The sequence below is a fragment of the Dysidea avara genome, chromosome 4, assembly GCF_963678975.1.
Source record: "Dysidea avara chromosome 4, odDysAvar1.4, whole genome shotgun sequence".
In the NCBI taxonomy this organism is placed as follows: domain Eukaryota; kingdom Metazoa; phylum Porifera; class Demospongiae; order Dictyoceratida; family Dysideidae; genus Dysidea; species Dysidea avara.
The window spans coordinates 48,333,592-48,346,450 of record NC_089275.1 but is presented as its reverse complement, the minus strand read 5'-3'; the positions used below and the strand labels follow the sequence as shown (position 1 = coordinate 48,346,450).

The 12,859-nt window shown below is 37.2% G+C and overlaps 1 long non-coding RNA gene across 1 annotated transcript; it reads left to right on the top strand.

The window, feature by feature from the left end:
- The first annotated feature begins 123 nt into the window (after positions 1–123).
- LOC136252590 (uncharacterized) lies at positions 124–3,053 on the top strand. Its single transcript, XR_010699720.1, has 3 exons — positions 124–1,253; positions 2,261–2,391; positions 2,476–3,053. It is a non-coding gene; the product is annotated as an uncharacterized lncRNA (long non-coding RNA).
- Positions 3,054–12,859: the final 9,806 nt, after the last annotated feature.

Sequence of the window (12,859 nt, the reverse complement as noted above, 5' to 3'; positions counted from 1 at the left end):
GATGTCCTATCGAAATGATTACTATACGTTCTTACTACTGCTGTATGTAGCTAAGCTAGAATATACAGTAGTTAGCTATTAGTTCCGTTTTCGAGTCTTCATTCTTCCAGTGGAGGGATGAAACGAAACGACTGTCACGCCCCCTTTGCTCGTTGGTACCATACTTAACATACAGTACCCGCTTACGAAGTGCAAAATTACATTACTAGCTACTACTGTATGTAAAGTATGGTACCGGGAGTTTGTAAAAGGCGGAATAAGGAATAGCGCGAGCAAAAGGGGTTAGTACACTGTTTCGTTTCATCCCTCCACTGGAAGGATGAAGACTCGAAAACGAAACTAATAGCTAACTACTGTATATTCTAGCTTAGCTACATACAGTAGTAGTAAGAGCGTATAGTAATCATTTCGATAGGACATCTATGAGTGACGAAGCAGTGTAGTTCACAGCTGTAACAGTACAATCACCCTAATATTGCATAAGCCATATAAATGCCCATTCGTTGTGATGCGAGTTATTCCGGTTATTCCGCTATTCCTTATTCCGTCTTTTACAAACTCCCCGTACAGGGTAGCATTATAACTTTTTAGGTATGGATTGTGGTCACCACATGTGGTCTCCACAAAGCACCAACAAAATACCTTAATGTGTACAATGGTATAGAGTTCTTGATGTCAGCAGTAAGGTGTACTTGAACATGGACTTGACTCAAACTAACAGTAAACTGTCTTGACCATGTTGCTTTGTGTATTCTGAAATTCTAATTTTAGCAGCTACAATTAATTCACACACAACTATCAGTTTCCCTGACTGTTAGACATGAGGATACATGTAGTTTATAGACATAGCTGATATACTGGTAAAGCTAGCAGAATAAGTAACATAATACCATCTATGCTACATAACAGGTATTAGCCCATTCAGATCCATTTTAAGACTGTGATTATGTTTGTATAATTATAAGAAACAATTCACTGTAACCTGAAATGCCTGTGTTGTGGGGTGGCACCCAAATGAAGAGAATGTAATACTACAGAGCCCGAGAGTTTCTAAATTCCATAGAACCCTGTGTTTTGAAGTCTGACTTATTTAGACCACAACCATCCTATATGGTGATAATCTCAAGTAGCATCCTTTGTTATTCCATTGAGACACACAGGCTGTGGTCTTACTAATATCGTGTGAAGTTCTTTACCTATTGCTACAGTTTTACTGTTGGGATGATCACTGCTGCTTGTGTGACAACGTCAGGGTCAGTGAATTGTTAGGTTGAAAATTTATAGTATCTTTAGTTGATAGTTTGTCTATTCCTTTTATTGTGGATAGTATACCATAACTGTATACGTCTGCTTTGTCAGACCTCATTTCAATGGTACAGTAGTATACAAAATTTCCCTCATAACAGAACCAGCTCATTAAAATACTTACGTGCATGGAATTTATCGTACAGTGTGGTATCCTCTATAGTGGAATCATGAAGGTTTGCATTTTTTCATGATAAAAGAAAGCACTAACCAAAAATCAGTATTGCAATACCATTGTGGTGCCTCGGCAGTATTGGTTACTCTATAGGAAGAATTAAAAAGTGTCTTCAGTGCAATCTAATTGCAGTTGCTATTAAATCATTTTTTTTTTTATTTTGTGGAAATTTTTACTTAGTCAATTAATGCCTGTAGCCATTGTAACTCAATAACAGATGAGATTATGTTATTTCACTGTTAGAAGTTATTTTATATAGCCCGATGGGTACATTTTGGCATACCACAGTACATATAATGCACACACCATGGACTTACCTTTAAGTTGTATCTTATTTCTTTTCTTGCCAGAGCAAAATGTTGATTTGTAGTAGTGCATCTATGGCTTTGTGTTAAAATTCAGCTGTAGTTGTTTAACCACATCTCCACCAGTTGTAGTAAGCAGATTGTTAGCTTCTCAGTGTGTGTAGGACTGTGTATTGGGTTAAGTACGTGGTCATAGACAGTCCTTCAAACAAATTTACAGAGACAAGTTTGTAGGCATACAGCATACCATTGATTTCATATCACACAGGTTGTTTAAAACCTTATAGTATTATTCTGCTTCCACTATATGTCGGACGGCTGGTGATGATTCTGCTTGTTTGGTGCCACATGCTTTCCGTGATGTAGATAGTATTTTATCCCTGAGTTTTGAATTAGTTTTAAGTTTACTGTTAGTATTGGCATATCTGTACATCTTTGTATAGTTATTTTTCAAATTTTTGATGTACTCTCGTAGGTCTTTCATCGACTCTTTGAGTTCGCTATGTCTGACCGAGGGAATGAAAGACAGTCCACATACACAGAAGATGTTTTTGGTGATTATCCAATTCTAGATTTCAAAAATTGATGATGTTGCCATCAGTACAAGTAAGGCAACCTGTTATAGTGCATTTGTGAGGCCATGTGGTTTTGATTTCTTCCTATCTCTCAATGATTTTCTATTACATCTAGGGCCACTGTTTGTGGGGTTGATGATGTCATTACTGTTGGATAGACAAATTGGAGAATTGTGATAGTTGGGTGCAGCCCATTGCACCTTCTGTGGATTCTTCAGCAGTGCGTATTGTACTATCATGATGTGCCATATCATTTAAGGTACAATCATCAAGTGTGTCTGGCATTTCCCAGAGTGCTCTGGTGGTGTATGGTCTCACTTGGTGGGTTAGGTGAGAATTTGTGTGCCATATGTTGTAACAGTTCAGTCAAAGATGTGAAAAGAATATCTATAATTCTTTCTATAAAAATAATTTATTGTTTTTGATTGTCTTATGTACATCCAGGGCTTATATGCAAATCAGTTTTTCATAGTTGGTGTTGACCAGTTCATGAAGGAGGCTATAGATGTCGTGTATAGGTCTATACAGATGGAGCCATCAAGTTAATTAATAATTTGAAAACATTGATTACTGTTTTTATGCATAGTGATCTTCAGGTGTATTCATAAGCAACCAGTTGTGTTGTTGTGAATATTGTACAGTGTTTGAAGTGTGTTTGTATGAAATTTGTTTAAAAGTTGTTATTAGATTTTCAGTGGCATTTTCCAATGTGGGGATGGTAGGTTATTGGTCCAGCTTAGGTTGTTAATTCCCGTGACCAGAGAAGGTGCTCCAGTGTGGGACATTACCTCGATAGCCTGATGAGTTGTGTGGTAAAGTATGTAGAGAGTAGATCAGCTGATGGCATGTGGCTAACGGTATTCTCTACCACTTTGGCTATCTGAGGTAATTGGAAAGTGAAGAAGCCGTGGTTGTGAGAAGGAGTCATTATGGCTTGGTTGTCATTGATCACTGTCTAGCCCACTATTCATTTTGGAATCACATCCTCCTTAGGTGGTCTCCCCCATGCTAGAGGGGTAACGGTGGAGTAACATCTGGAAATAACTGACATATATATATAGCCCATCACAAGGTAGTTACACTGTTACCTATTTCACACAACCACATGACCATTTTGTGTACTTGTATGTACCACCATCAAGTGCTTTGTACATGTCATCATGTACAGCTACTACTTATCAGGACTGGGCCCCAGCGTGCAGAAGTATTGTGTTGGTAGAAATATCCTTGCAAAAACAGCCAAGTTGTAAAACAGGCCTATTTCATACAATTCTATTAGAAATCCTCGAATAAAATGTGCACTCTATAAATAATTAAAGTCTGCAATACTATACAATTGTTCGTAATCATCAAACTTTAGTACAATCTAGATTCTCCACTGGTAGATCTACAAAATTAAATTATCAACTTTTGCTATTGAGAGTATATATATATATATATATATATATAGATTTAAGCTACAATTTTTAAAAGGCAGAAATTTAGCGAGCTGATCAACAATGATGCAGTGAAGGGTTTGGGAGTTTGGTATGGAGGCCCCTGTAAACCCTGGACAAGTTCTTTTTCAACATTGTTGGTACACATTTTGAAATTCTCAGTGACTGTTCTATTAGAGAAATAGTACAATAATAAACTAATTCCAGCAATTGAACAAAAGAGATGAATAATGGTATAGCTATAATAACATAACTATGTGGTACATTGGCTTGTTACCACATCTGTTCAATGACAAAGTAAGGATTTCCACATAATTATTGTTTCACTACTTTATATCACTGAAACCCTACTTCATTTTTAAACTTATTTTTATTGTACTAGTTTGTCAACGTTTTATTAAAGCATAGCTATGTTATGCATGCATGTGTGGGTGTGACTGCTTTTATTGATCTCACTGATTGTCTCAAGCTCCATAATACTAAAAGGGGGTGGTTTGCCATGCCTTGTTTTCTATGGCAAAACTGCCACTGAATCATTAAGGGGTGTGGGTCACCGCATGCTCTGAACATTAAGGGTCAGAGTATGCAATTGTTTATAATTTATAGGTGTCTACTCCCTCTTAGAATACTTTCAAAAATAATATGCTCCTCTAAGATAAGGGTCAATTTAATGCCCTGGTATGTTTTCTTTGCATAAAGAAGACAACAACCATATATTTGAAAAGCCAATCACAGAAGCCAAATCAACACGTTTTGCTGTCAGCAAAGATGAATGGGACACGTACGTAGGAGGACACTGGTAAGTCCATGAAGAATGCATTGCATGTACTTCATGCGGTATGCCAAAAGGCAGGTATTCGGCTGAAGCAACGTTGAACAGTGAAAGAATCAAGCCTGTAGCCTTAGCTGTTATTGAGTTACACTTGTCTGAAGGCATCAGTCTGTTAGTCAGTCAGTCAGCCACTAGAAATTCCATTTAATATATTTAAAATTTCATAGCAACTATAGCTATAGTTGAAAGCATTTTGGGTTGATCAAAAGAATTATTTGGGCTTAGTTTTACCTAACCAATGCATGGACTCATGGTCACCTGATATTATGCCCTAGTCTGGGCAATATATCACATTGTGGCCATGGTGTAACTATTACTTTGTGGATATTATCATGAACCACAGTAGTGGCTAATAGAGATCACCTATATGCTTAATGCCAAAATCCTAATAGAACACATGCCTAAACACCACCTTAGGAAGCTCCCCAACCATGAAAGAAGCCATAGAAGTTAATTTGGAAGAAGTATAGGCCTACTGGAAAATATGAAGTCTAAAGGAACCAATAAAAGCATTTTTTCACAACTGAAATATGTCATCTTGTTCATCTTATCATATGGCTAGAGCAAAATGTGAGTACTTTTGGGGATAAAAACTCGATCCATAACTTTACATTTTTCTTCCTATAATATGTCTTTCTTCTCATCCATGACCTGCATATTACAATCATAACACACTTTCTGTAGCAAAATAAGTATCCAATCATGTTAACGTATTCATTTGGAAACCCTATATACGTGTATATATGTGTATCATTAATTACCTATATTTAACCAGATTATATAAGTTCATACCAGAGCAAAGATGTTGTTGTGTACCACTATGTGTACTTGACTTATTGTGATCAGGTAGCTGCACAAGTGTGTATGTGTAATAATCAGAAGCCATACTATTGCTGACCATAGCATGGATATGTCAAAGCTGTATAGTACAAAGTACATTCACTAGTAAGGCGACAATACACTGGTGTTTGCTAACTCTGATAATAACTACTTAACAGCTACTGTACATGATGACTGACTTGATATACATGTTTAGTACTGTGTAATATCAAGCACCACAGCACCTCTTATTATCATGCTAGCTATCCATACATGGATTTATAAAAAGTAAACAAACTAATGTAATATCAATAAATTAATGAAACGAGTCTGGTTTCAGCTTGGATTAGGTCAATTGGCAGTGATGTTGGAGATTGACCAAAGAATCCCTAGAAGATCTAGATCCTCAGAGACATCTAATGGCAGCAGCCGCAGCATGCAGAAAGGAAAAAGATATGCAGCACCTTACCCATCCCATTATGGCAGCATAATGTGTATCCCACTTGTGAGAGGCAAGGCACTTACAAAACACAGTTGTTTCATCTGCCATTCCTAATGTAACTAAGAAAATCAATGGAGTAAATGAGCCATGTTCTATCATGACTGAAGTAGAAGTCCACTAATTTAGTTTCAGGCGTAGATGACCATGGATTTTTATCCTCACTTAAGTGTAACATTATATAAAACACAAAAATGATTTTTGACTATGCATGCTGCAGTCAAAAAAGGCACCAGATTTATTATAAAATTAATTATATGAACAAATAGCCTCTGACCCCCTGTCAATTATTGAAAAGAGAAGTGGTTATTGCACTTTGTTTTCAGATGAAGAACAGTATGAGAAGCAATCCACACACCATTGTGGACAATGTTTGTGAAAAGTCACACAATAGCTAACGTGAAGTTCCATGAATACGTGGTAGTGGAGAACAATGGGATACAAAGTTGCTACACTAGTGGAAAAGGTTTAGTTACTCTAATAGACCAGTTACACAGTATATTCATGATCAACCTCAACTCTATAGCTACTCTTCACTTAATTTTTGATTTGGTTATTCCCCTCAACATGCATCTATCACAAAACTTCAATGTAAATAATAGTCATGTAAAAGCAGCAATAAGATATTTAGTATTGTTTAGTAAAAAGGTGAAAAATTTATCATAAATAATAATAATAATAATAATAATAATAAACTTTACAGTGTACATATACCTACATACATACAAGTTGCAGATGTTGGTATGATAGAATTGGGACATATGGCAGCACACTGATGGTCCACTGACATCCTGTGTCAGTGGCCGGAAGCTAAATTGTAGTAGTGATTAGCTACAAAGTTTACTTACTAGTCTAAGATTACTTAAAAGGGGGGGAAATTAACAGTTAAAGGGAGTTGAAGTTAGGTTGGTGAGGGATCTTTGAACACTTTGAGCATGGACATAGAAATGAAAAAGAGCAGGTGTTGTTGGAGGTGAAATTTGCAGTGAAATGATTCCACAGATAATCTAAAAGTTTGGTCTTTATCTTAAGTGGGTTGTCCTGGTAGTTGATAACGGGAAGGGCATTCCAGATGCGAGGAAGCCGGTTAAAATAAAAGTTACTAGTGGAATTGTCAGGTGATCTTGTTTGGAGTAGCTTGTTTCCAGAAGCTAGACGTGTGTGACCAGTTGCAAATTTAATGAAATTATTGATGTCAAATCCATTGTGGGGGTTGTGGAGATTTTTAAGAAAGAACATCACATCATTTACATCAAGAATGTACATCAGGGGTAGCATATGGAGATTAATAAGACGAGACTTGTAGTCAGTAGAGTAATCATTTAGAATGTATTTAGTTGCACGCCTCTGAACACGTTCGAGTTGCTGAATGTGCTTAATTAGGTGGGGTTTCCAGATGACCGAGCAGTAGAAAAACTGGGATCTAACAAGAGAGGTATATAGTCGAGATTTGGCTTGGACATAATTTTGTAGGGAGAAAGATCTTCTTAGAAGTCCAAGTACCTGATAGGATTTGGAGATAATGTGGTTATAGCGAGCATCCCATGACAGGTCGCTTGATAACATAATTCCTAGATCTTTGTATGTATCAACACAAGAAATCTGGGAGGTGCATAAATGTTAAGCCCAAATATGAGTAAGGCAAATTACAGTACACAACAATACACAAGAAAGCTTATGTAGTGTATGTGGAATCACATCAACCATTAGGTATTTGTAACTTTAAATTTATAACCACAACCCTTGATAAATTGACTCAACTTTTTTAGACTTTAAAGAACCCCTAAAGCTCATTTAAATATTTAAAGCTGAAACACAGTTTAATACACTATATACACAATCTCCTGAGTATCTGTAACCAGGTGTAACCCTGTGTAGCCTCATGTATGTAACTGAGTGTATATATCCCAATGTAACCCTGTGTAGCTTCATGTAACCCTGTGTAGCCTCATGTAACCCTGTGTAGCCTCATGTAACCCTGTGTAGTTTCATGTAACCCTGTGTAGTTTCATGTAACACTGTGTAGTTTCATGTAACCCTGTGTAGCTTCATGTAACCCTGTGTAGTTTCATGTAACCCTGTGTAGCTTCATGTAACCCTGTGTAGTTTCATGTAACCCTGTGTAGTTTCATGTAACCCTGTGTAGTTTCATGTAACACTGTGTAGTTTCATGTAACCCTGTGTAGCTTCATGTAACCCTGTGTAGTTTCATGTAACACTGTGTAGTTTCATGTAACACTGTGTAGTTTCATGTAACCCTGTGTAGTTTCATGTAACCCTGTGTAGTTTCATGTAACCCTGTGTAGCTTCATGTAACCCTGTGTAGTTTCATGTAACACTGTGTAGTTTCATGTAACCCTGTGTAGTTTCATGTAACCCTGTGTAGTTTCATGTAACACTGTGTAGTTTCATGTAACCCTGTGTAGTTTCATGTAACCCTGTGTAGTTTCATGTAACACTGTGTAGTTTCATGTAACACTGTGTAGTTTCATGTAACCCTGTGTAGTTTCATGTAACCCTGTGTAGTTTCATGTAACCCTGTGTAGCTTCATGTAACCCTGTGTAGTTTCATGTAACCCTGTGTAGCTTCATGTAACACTGTGTAGTTTCATGTAACACTGTGTAGTTTCATGTAACACTGTGTAGTTTCATGTAACACTGTGTAGTTTCATGTAACCCTGTGTAGCTTCATGTAACCCAGTGTAGTTTCATGTAACCCAGTGTAGTTTCATGTAACCCTGTGTAGCCTCATGTAACCCTGTGTAGTTTCATGTAACACTGTGTAGTTTCATGTAACACTGTGTAGCCTCATGTAACCATTTAACCCTTTGTATCATCATGTAACCTTGTGTAGCTTCACGTGTGATTGAAAATGGATCTTCCACACACATCCAATACTATGAACTGTGAAGATCACATATAAGCCTGAACTTCTTGCCAACCCCATGCTGGGTCTCTACTGAGCAAAATTCAAGTAACTAGCCTTTTCTCAGCTGAAGTTATAAATTGTCAAAGTTGGTAAACTGGATGTGTGTGGAATACCTCTTTTGCAAACCTGATCACATATGTGACCGGATGTGCGAAAAGGAGTCTTCCACACACATCCAATTCTCTGAACTTGAGAGCTATGGTGGTACTCACTACTGACCAAATTTCAAGTCAATATCTTTTTCCAATTTTATAAGTTATTAATTGTCAAAGTTAGTAAATTGGATGTGTGTGGAATACCCCTTTTCGCAAATCCGGTCACATATAACCAGGAACTCCGTGTATAACAATAGCCTTGTATCCTAATGTAACGCTGTGTAATGCTGTGTAGCTTCATGTAACCATGTTGTAACCCTGTGTAGCCTAATGTGTGTATCAACATGTAACCCAGTTTAGCCTTCAATGTAACCTGTGTTGCAATCTTTTGTATCCTCCTAGCCAAATGTAATGCAATGTATTTTCATGTAACTCTGTGTAGCCTCATGTAACCCTATGTATCCTCATGTAAAGCTGTATATAACCTAATGTAACCTCATGTAATGTGGTGAAGCCTCATGTAACCTGTATAATTATCCCTTTGTACCCTGATGTAACTTCATGTAGCCCTGTGTAGCCTCATGTAACCAAGTGTAACCTCATGTAACCCTTTGTATTTCCTCATGTAACTCTGTGTAGTCTCATGTAACCCTGTGTATTGCCTCATGTAACTATTTGTAGCCCCATGTAACTCTGTGCAGCCTCATGTAACCCTTTGTAGCCTCATGTAGCCTCATGCAACCCAATGTAGCTCTGTGCAGCCTCATGTAGCCCAATGTAGCCTCATGTAACTTACATGAGGCTACATTGGGTTGCATGAGGCTACATGAGGCTACAAAGGGTTACATGAGGCTAGACATGATATGGTTACATAAGGAGACATTGGGTTACATTAGGGTACACAGAGTTACATGAGGCAATACACAGGGTTACATGAGGCTACACAGGGTTAAATGAGACTGCACTGAGTTACATGAGCCTACAAAGAGTTACAAGAGGCTGCACAGAGTTACCTGATGCTACATTGGGTTTACAAAAGGTTACGTGAGGCTGTGTAGCCTCATGTAACCCAATGTAGCATCATGTAACTCTGTGCAGCTCATTTAATCCTTTGTAGCCTCATGTAACTATGTCAGTCTCATGCAACCTTGTGTAGCCTCTGTGTAACCTCGTGTAACCTTATGTAACCTAGTGTAGCCTCATGTAACCTAGTGTAGCCTCATGTAACCCTTTGTAACCTCATGTAACTCTGTCAGTCTCATATGCAACCTTGTGCAGCCTCATGTAACTCTGTGTAGTGTCATGTAACCTCATGTAACCCAATGTATAGCCTTGTGTAACTGTGTGTAGCCTCATGTAACCCTTTGTAGCCTCATGTAATCCTGTGTAACATCGTGTGAGCCTGTGTAGTTTCATGTAACCCTATGTATAACCTCTGTGTAACCTCATGTAATCCTATGTATCCTTATGTAAATTTGTGTAGCCTCATGTAGCACAGTTAGGTTCATGTAACCCAGTGTAGCCTCATGTGACTCAGTGTAGCCTCATGTAACTCATGATCAGTGTAGCATCATGTAACTCAGTGTAGCCTCATGTAACCCAATACGGTGTAATGCTGTGTAGCCTCATGTAACTCTGTTTAGCCCCATGTAACCCAATGTATCCTCATGTATCCCTATATACAGCCTCATGTAACCTTGTGTAGCCTCATGTAACCCTGTGTACCCTCATATAAATAATAATACAGTGTAGCATCATGCAAAACTGTGTAGCCTCATATAATTATCCCAATGTAAATTTGTGTAGCTCCATGTAACCCAATTATCCTCGTGTAACCCTGCGTATAACCTCATGTAGCCTTGTGTAGCCTCAGGTAACTCTGTGTAGCTTCATGTAAGCTTGTGTAGCCTCATGTAATCCTCATGTAACCCTGTAAAGCTTCATGTATCCCAATGTAGCCTCATGCAACCTTGTGCAGTATCATGTAACCCAGTGTAGCCACATGTAACCATGTGTAGCATCATGTAACTCTTTGTAGCTTTAATGTAAGCCAGTGTAGCCTTATGTAACTCTGTGTAGCCTCATGTAATCTTGTGTAGCCTGTTGTAGGTGTTGATCGCAAGGTTTGTAAAGATTAACGGTACATTAAGTAAAGAATTTAATGGTTTAACAAATAATGTTCATGGCTTAACAACTAATGTTCATGACTTAATAAATAATGAAAAGTACTATAGAAATCTTGCACATTTTTGGGTAAACAATATCAAGGAAAATTATTTCCATTTCTATTTTTGGCAGTGTAATTAAAAACCTAAATTTTGATACAAATGGCATCTCAAAGTTCAGGTTTTGTGCCAAAATGTGTAACAGGACAACAAATGGCACATAATAGAGAAGATACTTGTCATTGTCTTGTCATTTGAGCATTATATATTAAATAATGTAAATTATTGATTAAAAGAGTCATTATTTATTTATGAAAATTAAACGTACATATGTATAAACCATGTACAGCAAGCATATATAACCTAGTTTTTTATACTTATTATATTGTTATAATTTTGATACAAACGGCACCCCATAACCAAGAGCTGAAAAGTGCATTGCAATAGCATAATGGTATAAAAAGTTATGAGTGATAGAAGTCTGAAAAAGTAGGCAAAACTCATGTGCCCACATGCCCTATATTTGCAGGCCCAGTCACCATTGATGATGAATATAATGTATGACATACAGAAATCATTATTCTGGTGTGTCCTTGGACACAAGTGACCACAACATGGAAAATCATAAGGTGCACATGGGAATGGCAAGGAGAGAAATTACACTAAAAAAACAACAAAACAAACAACAAGAAAGTAACATTAAAGGTTCATAACCACTCAGCATAGTTCCTCACCAGAAGTATTCTTTTAACAATTCCAGCAGCTTCAGTAGCCTGTTGAATATAACCTCACACTAGGGATGCGGCGATTATGCTGGCATAATTTCGGGCGTAATAGGCATGTGTGGAAATCAGGAATTATGCTAGCATTTTGAGGTGATTATAAAGCATTAACAGTAGGAAAATCTGCAGATTGCGTAATTCCGTTAAAAGATTGAGATACTCTAATAGAGCAGTCAGAAACTCTAATAGAACAGTCACTGAACATTATTTTACTCTAATAAAGCAGTCACATTGAAATGAAATACTCTAATACATCAACCAGCTAAAGAATTGAAGACTATTTGAAGCTTAAACATCAATGAAAATGTTGTGATACAGCAATAAACTGGCATTATTAGCCAATTATGATGGCACAATTTTGGGAATAATGGGCAATTCTCAAAAGCATAATAGGTGATTTTTTGAGCACTGCTCAAAAGCATAATGCTCAATTTTAGGAGCATAATAGCCTCATGCCTACCTCACACAGTGAATTGTAAATAGTGGCTAAGGATACTTATTCTGATGGTATTAGTAACAGGGAGTTCCTAATCTGTCCAATTCAGATATAATTACAATCTGTCAGAAATTTTCCTTAATTAAGCTTAGTCAGCTTTTGATCTCTTGCAATTTCCAAAATTAATAGTCTAAAGGACATGTACAAGTCAGCCTTCATGAATGGTTGGTGACTCAGCCAAAAGACAGAGATTCGAAGCTATGCAACATAAAACTTTATCATTATTATTGGCTAAATTCATGCACATATCTAAACACTCAAACTCTAGCTAGGGACAATTGTAATTAACAGTGTTGAAGATCCATGTAAGTTCTATACTTAAGGTGAATCTAGCTGTGATTGTATTATAAGGTAAACAAAATTATTTGCATGTATGTACGCTCTAAATGTGAGTAATTGATAATAGTGTCGACACATGCAACATGTGATCTGGTGTGTTAGTTCAT